The sequence below is a fragment of the Silene latifolia genome, chromosome 2 (genome assembly GCF_048544455.1).
Source record: "Silene latifolia isolate original U9 population chromosome 2, ASM4854445v1, whole genome shotgun sequence".
NCBI classification, from domain to species: Eukaryota; Viridiplantae; Streptophyta; class Magnoliopsida; order Caryophyllales; family Caryophyllaceae; genus Silene; species Silene latifolia.
Window position 1 is genome coordinate 199,045,419 of NC_133527.1, and position 24,463 is coordinate 199,069,881.

Consider the following 24,463-nt stretch of genomic DNA (forward strand, 5'->3'; position numbering starts at 1 on the left):
AAGGGATCAGCCGGATTGCTTTCGGACTTCACATAGTCCAAAGCGATCACTCCATTATCAAGGAGTTGTCTAACTGCAGCGTGTCTGATTCGAATGTGTCGTTTCTTCGCATTATAGACATTATTCTTAGCAGCACCAATAGCTGCTTGTGAGTCACAATGTAAAGAGATCGGTGTTTGCCGACCTCCCCACACTGGTACATCTGCCAATAGGTTTTTCAACAAATCAGCCTCTTGTCCTGCCAACTCAAGAGCTATGAACTCCGACTCCATGGTAGAGCGTGCAATACAAGTCTGTTTAGTAGACTTACACGATATAGCACCTCCGCCCATGGTGAAGACATAACCACTAGTAGAACAGATCTCATCGTTACCTGAAACCCAATTTGCATCACAATATCCTTCTAACACAACAAGAAATCTATTATAATGCAAACAAAGATCAACTGTTCCTTTTAGGTATTTTAGTAAACGACGAAGAACATTCCAATGTTCACTACTAGGGTTATGTGTATAATGACTCAGTCTACTAACTGCATATGCAATATCAGGTCGAGTACAGTTCATAAGAAACATCACACTACCTAGGATTTTAGCATACTCTTCTTGGGATACACTCTTACCCAAGTTTTTACGTAAATGTATACAAGCATCGTAGGGTGTCCTAACAGGCACATCATCAAAGCAGTTAAACTTTTTCAACACTTTTTCCACATAATGAGATTGACTTAAGGAAATTCTTTTAGTGTTTCGAATAACCTTAACTCCTAGGATTACATCAGCTTCTCCTAAGTCCTTCATCTCAAATTGTGATGACAAAAATTCTTTGGTTTTAATTATTACCTCCAAATTATTACCAAGTATTAACATGTCATCAACATAAAGGCATATAAGCACACAATCAGATTCTATTACTTTTGAATAAACACATGAATCAGAATTGTTTACCATATAGCTATTACTTACCAAAGTGTTGTTAAATTTCTCATACCACTGTTTAGGTGCTTGTTTTAGACCATATAGTGATTTATTCAGTTTACACACCTTATTCTCTTGACCCTTTACCACAACCCTTCAGGTTGCGACATATAAATCTCTTCCCTTAGCTCACCATTCAAAAAGGCAGTTTTGACATCCATCTGATGTATAGAAAGGTTATGAATAGCAGCTAAGGCAACAAGAGTTCTAATAGTCGAAATTTTGGTCACATGTGAATAAGTATCAAAATAATCAATATCTTTCTTTTGTGTAAAACCTCTAACCACAAGTCTAGCTTTGAACCTTTCTATTGTACCGTCATGTCTCATTTTCTTTTTAAAGATCCATTTACTCGTAATGGGTTTACTACCTTTAGGTAAATCAGTCAACTCCCAAGTCTGATTAGACACAATAGAATCAAGTTCACTTTTAATAACATCTTTCCAAAAGTTAGCATCAATGAATTTCATTGCCTCACTATACGTTTTTGGGTGATCTTCTATTAAAAAAGCTGAAACAAATTCATCATTAGCACAAACAGTGTATCCATGTTCAAACAGCAAAGTTGAAACAAAATCAGCTCCAAAGTTCTTTGGACATCTAGGTCTCTTAGTTCTTCTAGGTTCAGCAATATGATCAATAGAAGTGCTGCTACTAGCATGTGAAGAGATATCATTAGATGTAACAGGTAAACTAGGAGGTGAATCAACATTCTTCTGTAATGGAAAAACATGCTCAAAAAACACAGCATCTCTAGCCTCAGATATAGAACGATCACTCAAAGACATGAATTTATAAGCAGAAATATTTTGAACATAACCTATAAAAACACAATCATAGGTCTTTGGTCCAACGGTAGGTCTCCTAAAGTCGGGTAAACCCACTTTAGCCAAACACCCCCCATACCCTAAGGTAACTCGGGTTAAGAGGATAGCCCTTCCAAATCTCGTAGGGTGTCTTGTCAATTTTCTTATGAGGTACACGATTAAGAATGTGACAAGCAGAAAGAATTGCTTCCCCCCACATATCGTCAGACAGGCCAGAACTTAAAAGCATAACATTCATCATCTCTTTTAAGGTTCTATTTTTACGTTCAGCTACACCGTTAGACTGAGGTAAGTAAGGTGGACTAGTCTCATGTATTAAACCGTTAGCAGCACAAAAGTCGGCTAGATAACTAGACTTATACTCGCCACCTCTATCAGACCTTACCCTTTTGATTTTTCTGTCGAGTTGATTTTCGACTTCATTTTTAAAGTTTATAAACGATTGTTCTGCTTCATCTTTAGTCTTAAGCAAATATACTCGGGTGTACCTTGAACAGTCGTCTATAAAGGTGACATAATAATTCTTTCCACCTCTACTTGCAACATTTTTGAAGTCAGCTAGGTCGGTGTGAATTAACTCAAGAAGACTCGTATTCCAAGTTGTAACAGGTTTACTAGGTTTCTTTGTGAATTTAGCCTCAACACAGTTAGCACATTTAGAGAATTCTTGACTCGATAAACTTGAAATTAAACTCATAGTTCTAAGTTTTTTTTAATATAGTCAACATTCACATGACCTAATCTATCATGCCAAACATCAATAGACTCAGCGATATAAACAGAAGTAGATGCAATATTATTAAAAACTGAATCAGTGTTGAATACAAAAAGACCCCCCAGACAGATAACCCTTGCCCACAAATTCCCCATTACACGACATTACAACCTTGTCAGCCTCAAAAACAAGTTTCAAACCAGCTTTTTTCAATAAGGCACCAGACACGAGGTTTCGACGCAATGAGGGTACAAATAAGACATTAGTGAAAGCAAGTGTTTTCCCCGTGGTGAGTTTGAGAAAGATCTTGCATTTGCCTGTGATCAATGCAGATGAAGAATTACCCATGTAGACGCATTCCCCATCAGCTACTTCCTCGAACTCAACAAATAATCCCTTATCAGCACAGATGTGTCTAGAAGCACCAGTATCCAAGACCCATTCAGCAACATTACCCACCAGATTTGCTTCCACAACCACAACAAAGAATGATATCATCATCACAAAGAACATTGGCTTCAATTTTTTCTTCTCGGTACATTGGTAGGCTTTGTGACCCGTTTTTCCGCACACATAGCAGACAATAGGACCCTTAGGTTTCTGAATCTTAGCAACTGGTTTGGTATGCTTCCCTGGACCATTCTTCTTAGCCGGACCCTGATTCTTACCTTGACCAACCTTGGCCTTACCCTTACCCTTGAACTTCTCAAAATTGGACAGACCACCAGACTCAACCAAATTAGCAGCAACAGTAGCATTCGCAGTTTGACTAACAGGCTTATCTTTGAGACGGTTTGCCTCCTCGGTCCTCATATGACTCACTAGTTCTTGGAGTGAAAGGTCTTTTTTCTTATGCTTTAGGTGGTTTCGGTATTCGGACCAGGAAGGGGGAAAGCGTTCTAAGAGAACATTGACCAGGAAAATGTCATCTAGTTTCATCCCCTCATTAACGACATCAACACATAGATTTTCATAGACATGTACTTGTTCCATGATAGGTTTCCCATCGACCATCTGAAATCCCAACTATTTACCCACAACATATTTCTTTTTCCCTGCGTCATCAACCCCATATTTCGTTTCCAATGATTCCCAAATGGTACGGGCAGACTTATGAATCATAAACAAATCAAACAGGATATCAGTCATGTTGTTTAGTAGATGGTATTTAGCAGTTTTATTGTCTTTATCAAACTTCTTAATAGCCTCTTCATTTGACTTAACTGCAGAAATAACAGGAGGGGTTTGTTCTGCAGTAGCATCAGTATCGGTAACAGTAGGAGGAGGGTCACTAAACAGAACATAATCGATTTCGAGTTGTTCAAAGAACATCAGCAATTTTTGTGACCAACGTTTGTAGTTGTTACCATCTAGACGCTCAAGTTTAGGCAAATCAGGAAGATTTTTAGACAGTACATACGACATTGTTACAGCAATAAACAACAACAAATATATAGTTTTCAAATTGTTGGTGCAAAACTAATCAGTAACAATGTAAAGCAAAGGAGATCAGAAAAATATAACCCGATTCGTAGTGACGTGGTAAACTGCACTCAGGCACGCCCACTCGAGACTGAGAGCATTGGAACGATTGAATTATCTTTACCCAGAAATTATAATAGAGAAAGAGAGAAGAGAGGAAGATGAGAATGTTGTTGTGGTTTTGAGGAGCAGATCGGAAGCTATATATAGCCTGATCAGAGAGCCAAAAATCGACTACTGCTTTGTAGGAGTCAAGGGCTTGGGCACGGCGCGTGCATGCGTGTGCGAGCTGAATTAAGCACTCACAAAGCCTCTACAAAAAGCTCATTTGACCCACTAGTGTTAGTGTAAGGTAAGAGGAGATATATAAACACATAAAACTCCCTTTTCTTCACCAATGTGGGACAATTTGGACAAAATAGAAAAGACTCATGAAGCCTCTATTTCCAACATAAACAAAGGTTAGGCCATCTTAATCTTAAATTATATTGTCATAATCCATTTATTCGGTATAGAGGCTTTGATATTATTGCTTCATGACCAAGGTCATGTATGGTTATACTTTGTTTAATTAATGCAACTTGGATGTCCATTCTTGAGGAATGAAACACCTAATCGCTTATGTAATCACGCATATCTGATCTACAAATTCAACTACACTTTAATTTTACTGTAATGTTTTTAAATACGAGTAATTTGTTCTCATGTGTATATATGTAGATGATCGATATGTTATATCTGATCTAGCTAGTAATATGAATAAACACACAATTAGTATTATCATGGAAAAATGAGTGGTCTTACTTGTCATGCTGAACAAATTAAAGTTAAGAGTGAGATTAGGTTGGAAATGTTGGAAAAGGAGGATAAAGTACTACGCGGGCATTTGAAAGCCAAGTTTCACCAAATTGTGAATGTCATATCCGACCATTAAGTTGCAAATGTTGAGAATATTGAACCAATGTCTCTTCTTGTTTTCATGCTGGGCCTGATGCGGTAGATACTCAAATGTTATTTACTATAACGAGTCATTGAGTAACACATAGCATGAACAAAGTGAGATTGATTAAGAAGAAAGAGGGCTGATGCATGTTGGATGCAACATGATGATTACGTTAAATGAATGGTTAATAATCCATTGGTGGCCTCGGGTTTCACCTTATTATTACAATTAGTCTCACTTTAGACGGATATATCCGTCTAAAGTGAAAGACGGGTCAAATATACTTAAAGTGGTGACATTTTTGGGTCCCATCATGTAACTTGTTGCTTCTATTATGCTTATAGTGGATGGATATTTGACTCGTCTATAACTATAAACGGATATCTCCCGTCTATAATGAGAATTTGTGTTATTATTATGCAACAAAGATCCTCTCCATTCCCTCTCACAAACTCATATAATAATATTATCTCATCTATACTCTATTAACCCTTTATTTTTATGCATAAATCGTGAACCGTTCGATATTAACATGATATAATCTAGGCCGTTGATAGATAATGACCTCTCCATTTCTTTTTAGGAAATGGAGAGAATTTTGGCTCATTATTATGACCTTGGCATTTTTGAGATGACAACTAACATCTTACATCTTGTCTTGTGTCTTGACATGTCATTCTAAATTCGGTGCATAACCATTGATTATTACTTCGTATTCATTATTGCATCATTTCATTTTCAATCAAGCTAATAAAGGACTAAAGGTTTCACTTCTCAAGTCTGTAAGTATGATTGTAAAGCTACTTTACTTTAATTAATTTGTCCAATGACTTAGGCTCTGTTCTTACTTATTTTTAGCTTAATTTAATTAGTTTAGCTCTATTCAGTTCAGCTCAGCTCAATTTAGCTCAGCTCTATTTAGTTCAGTTCAGCTCAGCTCCATTAAGCTCATGTCAGCTTACTAGTCTTTTGTACAATGACTTAGGCTCTGTTCTTTCTGGCTCCATTTCAAATGTAAATATCCTTTTACTAGTCTTTTGTTAATATTTAGATATTTTGTTTTTGTCTTATTTATCAAAGTGATAACTATTTGACCCATTTTAAGCTTAAGACAGCCAATATCCGTCTTAGATGAGAATTTGTGTATATCATACTACTGCCTGCTGAGCATCTGTCTAAGCAGCAATTTTTTTGTTGACAATAATGAAACATTATTATTAATAATAAAAACTTAACTAGTTACAAGACTAACCGCAGCCTGAGAATAGTATAGTGAATTTGAATCGGCAGAACTATTAACGTTTTTAGTAATCTAACTATCCCGTCATTCTTGGTAAAAAATACAGCGTCTCCGATTGCTTGGTGGTCAGCTGTTTTCATAGCTTCAAGTAGAGTACCCGCCAAAGTTTGGAGCATAGAGCTGGACTTAATACGTTTCCATTCTAACGAGGCTCCGTTAATATTATGATTATCCCATTTAATGGACATGGTAGATACAGGCAGCATTTTCTTAGCATACACAGCAACTTGGCGTATTGGAATTGTCTACCGCATGCTCCAATGCTTGATAGATAGTACTCCTAGTTGATAGGATGAGAAGTTGAGAACATGATAAAGCCAAAGTTAGGGGCATCACAACAAATTAAATGTTTAATGTATGCTCACTCGACTATTTTCTATAATTCGACTCATTGTAAACGGACACTATCCGTATAAAATTGTAAACGGATGTTGGACTTCTCATAAAATGCAAGTAGAAGGGTAAGTGAGGTATCCATTTTCCACCTATTTGCATTATCCAACCTCATTTTGTGAGAAAAATATTATCTGTTTATAACTTTATACGGATAGTGTCCGTCTAAAGGGAGAATTTGTGATTTTTCTAACTTATTAATTACAGTAGTCGTTGTTGCCTGTTGGTACTTTGTTTATTATTATTACTATCCACTTCTCAACTTTGTTTATTATTATTATTATTATTATTATTATTATTATTATTAGGTCTAAGAAAAAAAGTTAATTGTGTGAACATAAATTAGTGCGTGTTGTAAGGTAGTTGCTAACTTGTTATTGTATTTCATTATTTTAGAATAAAAGTTAATTGTGGTGGTTACTCATCTCTTCTCCTATCTATGAAACCAGGGGTTCGATTCCTACACATAGAAATAAACCAAACTCTTTGGCTTCGTATACACAGTAAGATAATCTTTATTATAACAAACTGGTTATAAGAAAAACTAGCCGAAAATAAATATCCATACATTTATTTTAAATGTCAATCTCACCTTTTATGAGGATGTCGAAAACAACAACAACATCAGAGCCTTAATCTCAAAATGATTTGGGGTCGTTTGACATGAATCATCCTTTGGGATCGTCCATGGGTGAACGCACACCTCAATGCGAAAAAATAGAAAAGAAAAAGTGAAAAACAAAAACAAAAGGGGTGTTAAGCATAATACAAAAGTCAGGTAAACTTATAAGTTTTAAAATCGAAGTCTGGATTTCTTTTACAAAAACTTAGAATTTAAATCGAGAATAAAGATTAAAACGATTTTGAAAACCGAAGTAAAACTTAAGGGTCCTTAATACCTTATAAGTGAACCAAGTATTAATATATAAGAAAGTTATTGGTAAAAAAGTATACTAAAATCCGAAAAGATTTTTTTTTTTTTAAAATTAAATAAAAATGTTAAATATCTTAAATAACATCAAATACTAAAAATCTACATGTATCATTGCCCTTCATTGTGCCCTCTCCGTCACCATTCCCTCATCCAGCCCGAGAAATCTCATATCGTGTTGTATCACTCTCAGCCTCAGGCATGTCTGTTTTGGTTTCCCTCTACCCCTATCAACCTTTTCTGTTGCCCAGGTCTCCAGCCTCCTAACTGGTGCGTTCATAGGTCTCCTTCTCACATGGCCAAACCATCCTAGTCGGTTTTCCATCATCTTGTACTCTATTGACGCCACTTTCATCTTTTCCCTAATCAACTCATTTCTTAATCGATCTTTCCTTGTATGACCGCACATCCACCTCAACATACGCATCTCCGCCACACTCATCTTTTGAATGTGGCAATGTTTCACGGCTCAACACTCGGAGCCATAAAGTAAGGCGAGCCTAATCGCCGTGCAATAAAATTTTCCCTTTAATCCTATCGCACGACGATTAGGCCCGCCTTACTTTACGGCTCCGAGTGTTGAGCCGTGAAACATTGCCACATTCAAAAGATAAAAATGTTTGTAAAATAAAAAGTCTTGCTTAAAATGATTGTATTGTATAAGTCAAAATTAAAAACTTGGTGATAAAATTAGTACACAGATCATTTAGTTTGATTCCGGATCGATCGTGTTAACTCAGGTTTTAATCGGGTTGATCTACTCATCTATACAAGTGTCGAGTAAGTTGTACGTTTGTAACTATTCAAAAAATTGTCAAGGCATAAAATAGAGTCAAAACCCCCCAACAAATAACTCACAATCCAATTTTCCTGGTAAACATTAGCCATTGCTGAATTTGCATACTATAGCGCTTTCACCACTGTCAAAATCTGCAACAACCGACTACATGCTTTATTTATTACTCCTTATTTTTACCCAAATTTACTACATTTCAAACTACAATAATAGTAGAATCTCCGAGTTTTTACTTCTTTTGGATGTTCTTCTGTTAATCTCAAATTAGTTGTTTGTTTTTGCTTTATCCATTATTTCTTGATCTGGGTTTTAATTGGAATCTTTTGGTGGGAATCTTTTGTTCAAGTGTGTGGAGATTCTATGATTATTCTTCCTTTTGCTGCAACTTGCTTGATAAAAATAACATTTTCTTAGTTGGTATCTTTTATTTTTGTATTATTCTCTTCAAATTTTGAATCTTTTTAGTAAACACTCTAAAATTTGACAACTTTGTGTACTTATCATCACAATTCCTAAAGAAAAAATAAAAACACCCACTTGATTTAATGCATAAATTTGCTTCATTTAATTGATATTTGCTATGTGATCCCAAATGAATTGGTTGATTAATGGTGGAGTGATGGTTGAAAAACCCAGATTGCTTGAAGATGGTAGAAATATGTTGTGGAATTTATGGGGGAAAATGACAGGAAATAGTTGCAAGATTAATCATCCTTATCATCAGTATATTGGGTACAAAAAGTTGAGGAAATTATGGGGGAAGAAACTTGTGATTTGTTGGGTAATTATTTGGATTGTTATTTGTTTATGTATCTTCTGGTGTATGACATCCTTAGCAAGTGATAGGAGAAAAGAGAGTTTAGGTAGCATGTGTGATGAGAGGGCTAGGATGTTACAAGATCAGTTTAATGTTAGTATGAATCATATTCAGGCTATGTCCATTTTGATTTCCACTTTTCACCATGGCATGAGTCCTTCAGCTATTCAACAGGTAATGATTTTCGACAGCCATTGCAATACATTTCTTGCTCTTTGGTAATTATTACTCCCTCGGTCCCAATCATTTGTTTACCATTGATTACTTTGCATAGATATAATGTGTGTGAACAGTGAACCCTTGTGGTTTTCCTGAATTGTTGGAATTGGATGCCTTACACTGTGCTTGCTGGTAATTAGGTTAATGATTGACACTAGACTTTAGTTTGAATTAGAAGTTTTATGGCATGAGGCCAAAGAGGCACCACTTTGGTTTTGGAATGTTATGGCAATCTAGAATAAAGCATTGCGGATCAATAAGCTCTCTATGGTTCTGTGTGATGAATTGGCAGAGTGCCAATGCAGTTTTAATTGTGCATGATTAGGAAATAGCCCTTTTGAGTAATACAGCATACACGACCCCCTTTCAAACGGGAGTCATTGAAGCATTCTATTGATGTTGTTATGCAATTTTACTTATGCCTTGACACTGTGCTTCCTGTTTTTCTCTAAGTTGGAACTTTCATTTTCTTACATTTTCCCCCATCTCATTGGGATGATTAGGTAAATAGAAAGCTAACTAACGTGAATTTTGTGCAGAAAACGTTTGCAAGGTACACTGAAAGAACTTCCTTTGAACGACCCCTCACAAGTGGAGTAGCATATGCTGTGAGAGTGCTTCACTCTGAAAGGGAGCGATTTGAGAAGGAACAAGGCTGGACTATTAAGAGAATGTATGATGTTGAAGAAACCCCAGTTCACAAGAATGATTATGCTGTCGAAAAGTTGGAGAGTTCTCCAGTTCAAGAAGAATACGCCCCTGTTATCTTCGCACATGACATCATTGCACATGTGGTTTCTGTTGATGTGCTAACGGGAAAGGTAGTTCTGATCTGATTGGTGTTTCAGATTGCTCCTGTCTATTTTCTAGGATTCTTGAATAATCAATGTTGCGAGTCAATTTGTGCTACTATAGAATTAAGCAGCTATTTCCATTTTTATTAAGCTAAAGTCTCACTTCTCTTTTGTTTTGGTTGTGATAAAACAATGCAAAAAACCTCATCAAAGTGGCTGTACTTCTTTTTATTGTGAATAGTTATTCCGTGCAATACTCTACGCAATTTTCATTATTTTCATTCTCAGGCATCCAAAAATAATCTCCCTTACCCCTACACTGGTAGGAGTCTTTGAGGCACCAAGATAATGTGGTTGCATATCAGTAACTCATAAGAGGCTGGTGCGATGATATTGGACTTTTCAATTCCAATAGGTCATAAGTGATTATACTTTGGTGAAAGTTATGGCATTAAAATTTGTTATCTAATCATCATTTATTATTCATTCATAGGATGATCGTGAAAACGTTCTGCGTGCAAGAGCAACAGGGAAGGGAGTTCTAACTGCCCCATTTCCATTGCTCAAAACAGGCCGCCTGGGGGTTATCTTGACATTTGCTGTTTATAAGAGGGATCTTCCTTCTAGTGCTACCCTTCAGGAACGGATTGAAGCAACAGATGGGTAAATATCTGTTCTCCATTCTGTTTAACTTGGTTGTTCTCTGTTTTTTAGCTGCTGCACCTGCTAGTTTCATAAATGATAGCGACTTCTGTGAAATCTGAATTGGTTCCCAGGATTAACCAACAATATATTACCCCCTTGTAGAGCAAATTTGAGCGTCATCATAATCATATGCATGTTGTCTTCCATGATGGCACTTACAAAATTCTTGGAATACTAGTAGCTACATGTGGTCTCATGCCAATGAGTCACATGTTGTACACAAAATATGCACATCTAATACTAATCTTAATTACCATGGAGTAAGGGTGCAGCCATGTACTATACTGACTAGTGCTTCTGAACAGGTATCTTGGTGGAGTATTTGATGTCGAGTCACTTGTAGAAAAGCTACTTCAGCAGCTTGCTAGCAAACAGAAGATCGTAGTAAATGTGTATGACACGACTAATGTCTCGAATCCGATTAGTATGTATGGTTCAGATGTATCAAGTGATGATTTACAGCATGTCAGCTTGTTAAACTTTGGCGATCCTTTTAGAAGGCATGAGATGCATTGCAGGTAAAGAGAGTACCCATATATTATATATCAAACTTATATGGAGATGTCTGATAGCTTTTGTGGTAAATTCATTAATTGGTGGTACATTTGAAATCTGTCATCATCTGAACTGCATCATGTCCCTTGTGGCTCCCATTAAACCCTTATAAAGAACAAATCCAGTTTATGTTTTATGTTGTTTTATGCCTTTGCAGCTTGCCATCTCATACTCATATCCCGTACTATTTAAAGGGTTATTATGAGGACCAGAAATTCTGAATTAATTTTACATGATTTCTGAAAGATTTTGTTTTGTTTGATTGTAACTTTGGAATAGGTAGCAAGGATATTGACTTTCGCTATGTTTTACAGGTTTAAGCAGAAACCGCCATGGCCATGGTTAGCAATTGCCACTGCAGTTGGGATTCTGATAATTGCCTTACTGGTTGGGCACATAGTCTATGCAACTGTAAATAGGATTGTAAAAGTCGAGGATGACTATCAAGAGATGATGGAGCTTAAGAAGCGTGCAGAGGCAGCTGATATTGCAAAATCACAAGTACACTTCTTTTTTTTCTTCTTCCTTGCATATATTGAATGTTTTTTTTAATGCTAAAAAATAAAGCAATTGCCGATAGTGTTTGCTTGATATAGGATTATTATGTTTGTGGAGAGCTAAACTAACTTTCTTCAATCTATTAGCGAAAGATATGAATATAGAAATTGTTAAATTTACTAGATAAAATTTTGTTTGCATGAAACTTGTTGCCTCTAGATGTGTCTATTTTAAACCATATGCTAATTCTAGTGTCCTAAGCCATTTTTATATGTTATCGAGGGATTATAGCGCGAATTTCAAGGCATTTTATTCCGGGCCTAAAACCGTGGATAATAACCTTCAAAACCAAGGGTGTTCGTTGTTCTTCAGAAACCGGAAATACGTTTTTATACATCCTCGTTTATAAGGACATTATATGTTCAAATTTGAAACAACATAGAATTGAGTGTACAACTTTTTTCTATCCACGGGTATTTTCTATCCATGGTTTTTGGCCGATTGGGGACCGAGATAAGAGGTTCCGAAATTCAAACCATAGTACCTGTATTCCATATAAAAATGACTCAGGGTATTAGAATTGGGATACGGTTTAAAATAGAGACTTTTAGAGACCTGAACACTACTTTTTAAGGTCGTATTTGTATTAGACATAGCAAGTTATATACTCCATAGTCTATTCTATGCTGTTTTGCGGGAGATCCGGACATTTTTATACGGTTTTGGGCCGACTGGCCCAGGATGCGAAATTCGCACCATAGTACCTCTATACCGTATAAAAATGACTCAAGGAATTAGAATTGGTGGATACGGTTTGAAATATTCATTGTTTTGAGAGAAATGAACATCCAATATTTATTTTAGGACATAGTAGCTTATATAGATTTCTCGGGCTTGATGAGGGAATGGTGACGGAGAGGGCACAATGGAGGGCAATGATACATGTGGATTTTTAGTATTTGACGTTATTTGATATATTTAATGTTTTTATTTAATTTTTAAAATTTATTTGTTCTTTTCGGATTTATTACAACTTTTTACCAACAACTTTCTTATATGTTAATACTTGGTTCACTTTCGGTTCTCAAAATCGTTTTAATCTTTATTCTCGATTCAAATTCTAAGCTTTTATAAAAGAAATCCGGACTTCGATTTTAAAACCTATAAGTTTACCTGACTTTTGTATTATGTTTCACTCCCCTTTTTTTTCACTTTTTTTTTTTTCTATTTTTTCGCATTTTTGAGGTGTGCGTTCACCCATGGACGGTTCTAAAGGATGATTCTTGTCAGCCGACCCCAAATCATTTTGGGATTAAGGCTCTGATGTTGTTGTTGTTGTTGTTTATTTAGCAAAAATATATTTCGGGTTTCGGAATCAACGAAAATACTGCTTCTAAAGGTTATTTTCCATAGTTTTGGGCCGACTGGCCCGGGATAAGAAGTCTCGAAATTCGCTAAAGCGATTTTCGAGACATTTTATTCGGGAAAGATGCTCCAATTCGAAAAAAAGTGACGTGGACCCATTTTTGATTAATAGTTTCAAGTAAACCCCATTTTGGTTATTAATTTACTTTTGAGCATTTATCTTCGAAAAATTAGTTTTCATATATATCTTCATTCGGCACTGTGCGGGTTATCCCTTTTCCCCCTTCCCCCAAATATTATGTTATTCTAATCTTCTTGTGTATATCTTGCAGTTCCTTGCTACTGTTTCTCACGAGATCAGAACTCCTATGAATGGTGTTTTGGGTAAATTTTGATTCAACCCTTTATTATGTATATAGTACATGATATGTGAATATGCTGTATTGAAACTTCTAACTATTATTGTTAGGGATGCTTCATATGCTTATGGACACTGACTTGGATGTAACTCAACAAGATTTTGTAAGGACCGCTCAGGCCAGTGGAAAAGCTCTAGTTTCTCTTATCAATGAGGTTCTTGACCAGGCAAAGATCGAGTCAGGCAAACTTGAGTTGGAGGCAGTCACTTTTGATTTACGTACTATTCTGGACGATGTTTTATCCCTCTTTTCCGTAAAGTCTCAAGAGAAGGAAGTAGAGGTAACAATGAAAGCATCTTGTCAGCTGTACTTCTATGCTGTGTTTAGGGCACTAATTTTACTTTTTTTTGCGGGACTTGGTTTTTGAATTTTTTGACATTCCAGCTGGCAGTCTTTATTTCTGAGCTTGTACCCGATCTGGTTATTGGCGACCCAGGAAGGTTCCGTCAAATTATTACAAATCTTATGGGTAACTCAATTAAAGTAAGTATGAAGATGCAAACCAGTAAGAAATATACTGAAGGCATCTCACCTTTTATTTTTCTAATTTATTTAACAGGCCGAATTATGCTCAATATACTGAAATAGGTTAACTATATTTCATTGCGACAGTTTACTGAAAGAGGACACATCTTTGTGACTGTCCATCTTTTAGAGGAGGTGAGGGACTCAACAGAGGTGGAATATGAGTTATCATCAAAGAATACCTTAAGTGGTCTGCCTGTGGCTGACAGACGAAAAAGTTGGAATGGATTTAAAGGCTTTCTATCAAAATGGGCCCAATAGTCCTCCATTGTCATCATACAATTCTGTCAATGTAATTATTTCTGTTGAGGATACAGGTTGTGGCATCCCGTTTGATTCTCAGTCTCGCATTTTCACTCCCTTCATGCAAGTAGTTCCTAGAAATGGAGGCACAGGCATAGGACTTAGTATAAGCAAGTGTTTGGTTAGCTTAATGAATGGGGAGATTGGGTTTTCTAGTGTGCCAAAGGTTGGTTCTACCTTTACATTTACTGCCGTATTTAGCACAGCTAGCTCTAGTTCAAATGAGATTAGGAACCACTCTAATCTGGCATCAGCCGAATTACGAGGCATGAAGGCATTAGTTATAGACCCTAGCCAAGTGCGAGTAAAGGTTGCAAGATATCATATCCAACGTCTAGGAATAGATGTTGAAACAACACCTGATTTGAACCAAGGTCTTACTATGATTAATTCCGGGAAACCGTTCATTAACATGGTACTTATTGAGGAGGAACTTTGGAGTGCGAATTTGAAAGCAGCCACCCTGTTTGTCAATAAATTGAAAAACACGGTCTACGACAAGGTTCCCAGACTTTTTCTTTTGGCTAATAGTATAAGCCGCGATGTCAACACTCCATGTGTTATCATGAAGCCTCTGAGGGCAAGCATGTTGGCTGCATCCTTACAGCGAGTCATGGGTGTTGGAAACAAGGGGATCGTTCGGAATGGAGTGTTTCTGAGCTTACCACTTCAGCATCTTCTTCATGGGAGAAAAATTCTGGTTGTAGATGACAATGCTATTAACCTTAAAGTGGCTGCGGGTGCTTTGAAAAAGTATGGAGCTGAAGTTGAGTGTGTAGATACTGGGAGAAGAGCTGTGGAAAAGCTTAGCCCACCTCACCACTTTGATGCATGCTTCATGGATATCCAGATGCCTGAGATGGATGGGTAAGTATCCTTATATGTCCCATAAAAGGTCTCTTGATACTTTAAAATATATTTGCCTTCTTGGAGCATATTTCGAAAAGGCCCACAAATCCGTATAGTATTCATTCCTCGAACAGTTTACATTTCAAATGGATCATAGACTCATTCTTTAGTTCTGATTTACAATGGAATGAAACAAAATACCTCAATACAAGGGCTATGCTTCTTAATGTTAAGTACTAGTCATTAGCTGCAATTATTGCCACAATTTTCACAATGGGTCATCGATCCAGAGTAGCGTCTGTGTTCTAGTAAATAGCGTGCATCCGATCTCTCCTTCCCTTGTCATTTGCGGGAGCCTTTGAGACAGACAATGTTGGTTCTATTCAGTCCCCAAGTCCTGAACCTAAAGTTTACATATCTCATATGGTCTGTGGATGCCAACTTGCATAAAATTCTTAAGACAATATAGTGTTTTTTGTTTTCCTTTTTTTGGCGAATAGTGCTCGTCTCTTGAAGCAAAAAATGAACTGTACTGAAGGTTGGACTTTATGCAGATTTCAGGCTACAAAGAGAATCCGTGAAAGAGAGTTTTGCCTCAATGACCGTATCCAACATGGTGAAGCGATCACAAAGGGGTACGAAAACATGTCAAATTGGCATGTTCCTATCTTGGCTATGACAGCAGACGTTATCCAGGCTACTCATGAGGAATGCCTGAAGTGTGGAATGGATGGGTACGTCTCGAAACCATTTGAAGCCGAACAACTCTATCGAGAAGTCTCGCTCTTTTTCCAAACAAGTGCGTACCAAAATGAGTAAGGTCTCATTTTCAAAGGGAAAGCAAAAGCTTCTTGTCCGCTTGCTCTGTGCTTCATAGGCGTGCTTGTTTTGCTTATAAGTAAGTTTCTATCCTTTTGCTCTCAACTTTTTTTTTTTGAAACCCAAAGGGGTAAAATCATTAAAATCAACCAACGAAACAATCGGCTACCTCAGGTAGCTTTCCAACCCAAACCGTTTTCCCTACACCTATCCAGACATGCGCAAGAGCATGAGCTACCTCATTGTTTACCCTACTTGTATGTGACCAAAAAACAGAACTAAACGAAGAACAAATGTTAAGAATGTCATCTCATACAATAAAAAACATACTACGCCCCGTCTTCCGCATCTTGAGCGCGTCAATCACCTGCATACAGTCACTTTCCGCCACAATAGCTTCATGTTCCGCAAGAACCACAACTGCTTCCGCTACCCTTGGTTCCCAAACTTCGTTCTTGGAATGTGCCATGCCCCACAAAACCTTCCCCGTATCATCACGTAACATTATGACACACCGCTCCCACACCCACGCCCTCCTTAACTCCTGCATCAACGTTTAATTTAACCCACCCCCTACCCCTTACCCCCTACCCCCATCTCCTCGAACCTCCCCAGCCTCGCCCCCGCCCTCCCCATCGCCCAATACCACCTCCTCCCAACCTCCCTCAATCTCATCTCCTCCACAACATCGCACACCCTTTTCACACCTCACCCACCTCCACACGGCTTCCATCAAAAACCACCCGGTTCCTAGCTTCCCAAATTGCCCAACACCCCACCATCATAGTTTCCCATCCTGTCTCATCCATCTCCCTCCACCGTCCCTCAACCCAATCCCGAACCCCATGAGTTAAGGATTATTAATTCTCAGTTAAACTGTTTTTTTTATTCTTTTGTGTAAAGCGAGCCCACAGTGGCAGTTTTGATATTGACGGGTTTCAAATCCCACGTCACAAGTACCACCACTCAATAATTTTACTCACTAAGTTTATTGACACGATCACAATTGATAGTGTAGTAAAATAATAATTTTAAAATGTTTTATTCGGTTGCATAGAGATGGCATTAGTATTTTCTGTTCTCCCATTGACTAATTGTTTCATGTTGTATTATGTTCAGAACTTAAATTTATTTTGCATGGAGGACTACAGAGATCGCTCAAATGTGACAAGCATTAGTGGATTACCCATATGTAAGATGGCTGCCACCGTGAGACATGATGTCCGTATGCATCACGACTTTCCTATGTAAGGGAAGAACCTTCTTGTATCTTCTCGATAGTTTGTTGCTCCATACTCCTTGCAGTGACCTTGTTCAAGAGTCGATAGTTACTAGAGCCTTCGTTTGGACAACGTTGTCTGTATTTTGGTATTATATGTTGTTTCCAGTTGTGATCGTGTAAAACTGGAGACAATGTGCCATAAATGCAGTTAATACCTCCTCAAAATACAGCGGCAATAAACTTCAAAGCGGTCATAAATCGTAATGTGGTGTCACAGTCCAGAATTAATATTCTGCTTTGTATTAGAGTTAGACATGGACATTAGAGAGTGACATTTGTGGAGAAAGCGCCATGTCTGTATAGATTACACGGTAAGGTCAGGTCAGTCTTTGGCTCATTGTTTTTGAGATGAGAAGGGACATAGTTGTATACTTGTAGGACCTCATCTAATGTAATTAGTACAAGTATAGTATAGGGAGGTGTGTATAATACATTCAGATTTCATTTACTGTAAACCTGTAAGTAGTATAGTTATTTAAGCTGTATATACATTCAAAATGCTACCCATATTTATAGTTCCAATCTGTATACCATGTAAACGTTAGAAGATTTGTTGAAAGTAGCAAATGATCGAGAACTTTCTAAACAGACACATACAACCAAGGCGTGCCTGTTTTATTTGACCCGAGGAATCGTTCGTGTGATTTCCGTTCGTTTTTGTTCAGGGACCCTCGCATGAAAGACGTTAAGAAGGTTGTACCGGACCACGTTTCATTTTCTCAAGGCTTTTCTACCAACTGTCCGGGGTTGGTTTAGGAGCTACCTTATCCGATTTTATGGCCAATAAACAAGTATATACACTATTATCTGATTTTCGCCAAGGATGGTTTATTGCATACCGGTACTCTCAAATAACCATCGTTCCTCCTCAAAATTTGTGTGGCCGCTTTATCTGACCCGAGGAACTGTTAGTCTGATTTACTGACATTTTTGTTACGGGACCTTGAAATCCCGAGAACCGTGTATTTATACACTTCAATTTGAGCCTTTCAGAAGTTTATGCCGGGTCACATTTCTTTTCTCTCGGCTTTTCTACCACATGTTCGGGGTCGCTTCAGGAGTTACCCTATTCGATTTCACCCCCCAAATAACAATTATACATCCATTTTTTACAAATCATCCGAGTTTCGGCTAAGGCTGTATTATCGCATACCGAAACCTCAAGAGTCTTTTGTAGCTCCTCAAATTTTGTATGACCGCTTTATCGATTCAAGGAACCGTCCTTATGATTTAAGGAAAGGATATTTTTGTTCTGAAACCCTAGAATCCGAAAACCATATATACACTTCAACTTCAGCCATTTAGAGGTCGTACCGGTTAGGGGTGAGCAAAACCGGTTAACCGAACCGGATTTGAAAACCGGTTCGGTTACCGGTTTTCAAAAACAGGTTTTTCCCAAACCGAAACCGCCCCGGTTTTAAACCGGATAACCGGTTTTTTAGCAACTTAAAAACCGGATCCGAAAACCGGTTATCCGAATCCGAATTTATAAACCGGTTTTAACTTTTTTTACTCCCAAATTGACGCTTTTCAACACACCTCTCCATCCTAACTCTTAAATTCCTACATAAACCATCATGCATCCCCATTAATTCAACCAAATCATACGTCTTTGTTTATTTTATGTCATTTTTTTATTGTTTTTTTCCGAAAAAAAACTAAACCGGTTTAAAACCGGTGCCCGGTTTTGTTTTTTTAGGACCCGAAACCGAACCGGATTTCCCAAAAAAAAAACCGGTTCGGGCACCGAACCGGAAAAAAACCGAATTATCGGGTTTCTTAATTCGGTTATCGGTTCGGTTTCGGTTTAAAAAATCGGTTCGGTTTATTTTGCTCAGCCCTAGTACCGGTCACATTGCTTTTTCTCCCATTTTTTTTTACCACGTATACGGGATCCTTTTAGGAGTTACCATATTCGATTTCAGCCTCAAATAACAAGTATTAATCAATTGTTCACAATTATCCGATTTCTGCCCTCAAATGTTCTATGTTGCTACTCAAAATTTTTGTGGCCGCTTTATCGTAACCAAGGAATGACCCTGTGTTTAACAAGCATTTTTTTTCACAACCCTAGAATTACGAAAACCGTGTATTAAATACCTCGATTTGAGCCATTCAGGAAGGTGTACGGGGCCATGTTTTTTTTTCTCTCAGTTTTTCTACCACGTGTCCAGGGTCGCATCAATAGTTATCCTACTCAATTTCAGCCCCAAATAACAAGTATTAATCCATTGTTCACGATTAATCGATTTTCGACCGAGCCTGATTTATCGCATAGAGGCACATTCCGTTTTGGTAGTTGATCTTGTATGATGAATTGTCATGGTATTGAGTTTGCTAGTGAGCGTTATGGAAGTATGACAGAGTTGGGAACACTTATGTTGTGGGTATTCGATAGTACCATGGAGTTAGTATTGAGAGACTATGTTGTAGTTGAGACGATATCGTGAGCTATGTTGTGGAAGTGAGCATGGTTGGTAGAGTTAGTGTAGGTGTCCATGTTTTATAGGTTGGGTTGGAACTTCGGGGACGAAGTTCTTTTTAAGGAGGGAAGATTGTAATACTACGGTTTTCTAAGTTGGTTACTCGGCCGAATATGGCTTGCTCGGCCGAGTAAGTGTGTCGTGTGTTCTGGACAGTTTACTGCCCAGGAATACTCGGCCGAGTATGGGAATACTCGACCGAGTAGAGGATACTCGGCCGAATATACTCTATACTCGACTGAGTATCCGGTCTGACGGGTTTAATTCCGCGGTTTGGTTAAGGTGATTAGAGATTATATAAATTATGCTTTTACAGTTTCTAAATCATTTTTACCAAAATCTAACGACGTTCATCTCTCTCTAATCACCCTAATCACTCTAAAGGCTAATTGATTGATCGAAAGTCTACACTTCCGTCTTTTGTCTCGATTTCGTTGGTGAGTCTCTAGTGCTTTGTAATAAGTTAATAGATTGTTTTTTAGGGTTTTGCCCTAATTATTGATTTGCGTTAATTTGGGGGTTTAGGGTTTGGTCATCATATGTGTGTTGATTGTTGATTATCATTGTTGTAGGTGACGGTGTGGTATTCGTTATGCATTTGTATGATTGTTTGCAGCGTAGCGGATTGCGAAAAGGTAGGGTTTCCGTACTCAGTTCCTGTTTAATTGATTTGAGATTATGTTGTTTTGCGTACGATTGTTTGTCTGCTGATCATTGTTGGAGTGTTGGTGTGGTGTTGGTGTTGGTGTTGTGATGATTGTGGTGGAGTCACTTGCGGGAGTGGCTTCACACCCTAGTTCGCCCTCCGTGGAAACCGCCACGGGAGGGAATGGAATGTACGTGCACATAAGGGACAGGGATATCGCTCGTTGATGAGCGGGGCTTAGGTGAGGATTGGCTGCGGTCCCCCACTGGCGGCGAGGATTGCCTATTGCGATGGGTAATCTGGCAGGGCTACACACTTTGGTGTGTAGTCGGTTACTGTGTGAGATCGGGAGACCGGAGGAGGATGATGATCAGCTGGTTGCCTTTTGTACTGGTCTTACTTTGATTATTCAGTAACTCACCCCGTTGTTATTTTATAAAATCTGTGGTGATCCATTCGGGGATGGTGAGCAGATTGTGACGGGTGATGCAGTTCTTTAGCTATGGGATAGTTATGGGGAGTCATCACTCGAGTCTAGCTTCCGCCGTCAAGAGACTTAGCTTGCATTCTTTGTAGTTGTTAGACATTTCACAGTTGTACTATGGTTTGGTTTTTGGAAACATGTAATCGTTAAACCAGTTGCACTTTAATAAATGTGTTTTGGATTGTTAACTTTGATATACTAATCTCGGGCAACCGAGATGGTAACAGTCTTTCATGCTAGGGTAGTCCTTGGTAAGGTACCTTGGTATCAGGGGGTGTTACATTTGTTCCGAGACTCTCAAATCTAGAAAATTGTGTATTATACACTTCAATTTAAGCCGTTCGGGAGGTCGTAGCGGGTTACGTTTTTGGTCCTCTCGATTTTTCTACCACTTATCCCAACTCCCGGGGTCGCATCAGAAGTTACCATATTAAATTTCATCCCCAAATATCAAGTATTATAAATTGTTTACGATTATCCGATTTTCGCCCGAAATTGATTTATCGCATATCGGCACCATCAAACGTTCTCGGTTAATCTTCAAAATTTGTGTGCCTACTTTATCTGACTAAAGGAATCATTCTTGTAATTTAAGGGCATTTTTGTTCCGGAACTCTGCAATCTCGAAAATTGTGTATTATACACTTCAATTTAAGCCGTTTGGGAAGTCGTAGCGGGTTACGTTTTTGTTTTTCTAGCTTTTTCTACCACGTGTCCTAGGGTCGCCTTAGAAGTTACCATATTAAATTTCAGCCTCAAATATCAAGTATTAAAAATTGTTTACGATTATCCGATTTTCGCCCGAAATTGATTTATCGCATATCGGCACCATCAAACGTTCTCTGTTAATCACAAAAATTTGTGTGCCTACTTTATCTGATTAGAGGAACCATTTGTGTGATTTACGGGAATTTTTGTTCCGGGACTATAAAATTCCGAAAATTGTGTACTCCGTATTATACACTTCAATTTAAGCTGTTCGGGAGGTCATATCGGGATACGTCTTTTTTCCACTGGGTTTTCTACCACGTGTCCCGGGGTCGCCTTAGAAGTTACCATAGTAAACTTCAGCCCCAAATAACAAGTATTAGTACATTGTTTACGATTATCGAATTTACGCCCGATATTTGATTTATCGCATACCGACACCATCAAACGTTCTCTGTTAATCTTCAAAAAATTTCTGCCTACTTTATTTGACTAGAGAAACCATTCGTGTGATTTACGGGCATTTTTGTTCCGGGACTCTGAAATCTTGAAAATTGTGTATTATACACTCAATTTAAGCCTTTTCGGAGGTCGTACCGGGTTATATTTTTGTTCCTCACGATTTTCTACCATGATTCCCGGGGTTGCTTTAGAAGTTACCGTATTAAATTACCGCCCCAAATAACAAGTATTAATACATTGTTTATGATTATCCGATTTTTGCCCGAAATTGATTTATCGCATATCGGCACAATCAAACGTCCTCTGTTAATCTTCAAAATTTGTGTGCCTACTTTATCTGACTAGAGAAACCATTCATGTGATTTATGGGCTTTTTTGTTCCGGGACTCTGAAATCCCGAAAATTGTGTATTATATACTACAATTTAAGTCGTTCGGGACGTCGTACCGGGTTACGTTTTCGCTCCTCTCGGTTTTTCTACCACGTGTCCCAGGGTCGCCTCAAATGTTAACATATTAAATTTCAGCCCAAAATAACAAGTATTAATACATTATTTTCGATTATCCGATTTTCGTCCGAGGTTGATTTATCGCATACCTGCACCATCAAACGTCTGTTAATCTTTAAAATTTATTTGCCTACTTTATCTGACTAGATGAACCATTCGTGTGATTTAGGGGTATTTTTTTTCCTGGACTCTAAAATCTCGGAAATTGTGTATTATACACTTGAAATTAAGCTGTTCGGGAGGTCGTACCGGGTTATATATTTGTTCCTCTCAGTTTTTCTACCACGTGTCCCGGGGTCGCCTCAAAAGTTACAATATTAAATTTCAGCCCCAAATAACAAGTATTAATGCATTGTTCACGATTATACGATTTTCGCCTAAGGTTCTCTTTTAATAATGTTCAAAATTTGCGTGCCTACTTTATCTGACTAAAGGAACCATTCGTGTGATTTATGGGTAATTTTGTTCCCGGTCTCTGAAATCCCGAAAACTGTGTATTATACACTTTAATTTAAGGCGTTTGAGGGGTCGTACCGGAATCCGTTTATGTTTCTCTCGATTTTATACCACGTGTCGCGGGGTTGCTGGTCACCTCAGAAATTACCATATTAAGTTTAAGCGCAAATACTAAGTTTTATATACATTGTTAACGATTATCCGATTTTTGTCCGAGGTTGATTTATCGTATATCGGCACAATCAAACGTTCTATATTAATCTTCAAAATTTGTGTGCCTACTTTTTCTGACTAGATGAACCATTCGTGTGATTTACGAGTATTTTTTCCCGGAACTCCGAAATTCCAAAAATTGTAATACACTTGAATTTAAGCCATTCGGGAGGTCGTACCAGGTTTCATTTGTTAATCTTCAAAATTTGTGTGCCTACTTTATCTAAATAGAGGATCCATGGCTGAAAAAGTATTAATATATTCTTCAAAATCTTCAAAATCTCGGAAATTGTGCATTATACACCAAATAAAAAGTATTAATATATTCTTCACGATAATCCGATTTTCGCCCGAAGTTGGTTTATCGCATACCGACACCATCATACGTTCTTTGTTAATCTTCAAAATTTGTGTGCCTACTTTATCTGACAAGAGAAACCACTTCTGTTATTTTCGAACATTTTCGTTCCGGCACTCTGAAATCCCGAAAATTGTGTATTACACACTTCAATTTAAGTCGTTCGCTAGGTCGTACCGGGTTACGTTTTTGTTTCTCTCATTTTTCTACCAACGTGTCTCGGGTTCACCTCAGAAGTTACCATATTATATTTCAGCCCCAAATAACAAGTATTAATACATTGTTTATGATTATCCGATTTTCTCACGATGTTGATTTATCGCATACCGGCACCAACAAATGTTCTTTTTTATTCTTTAAAATTTGTGTCCCTACTTTATCTAAGTAGAGGAACCATTCTTCTGATTTACGGGCATTTTTTTTGCGGGACTCTGAAATCCCGAAAATTATGTATTATACATCTCAATTTAAGCCGTTCGGGAGGTTGTGTCGCGTTACGTTTTTGTTTCTCTCGGTTTTTCTACCACGTGTACCGGGGTTGCCTCAAAAGTTACCATTTTAAATTTCAGCCCAAATAACAAGTATTAATACATTGTTCACGATTATCCATCAAACGTCTGTTAATCTTCAA

General features: G+C 37.8%; 1 pseudogene; it reads left to right on the plus strand.

Annotated features, from left to right (window-relative positions):
• Nucleotides 1-8,365: 8,365 nt before the first annotated feature.
• On the plus strand, nucleotides 8,366-18,063 carry LOC141644414 (histidine kinase 3-like; annotated as a pseudogene).
• The last annotated feature ends 6,400 nt before the right edge of the window (nucleotides 18,064-24,463 follow it).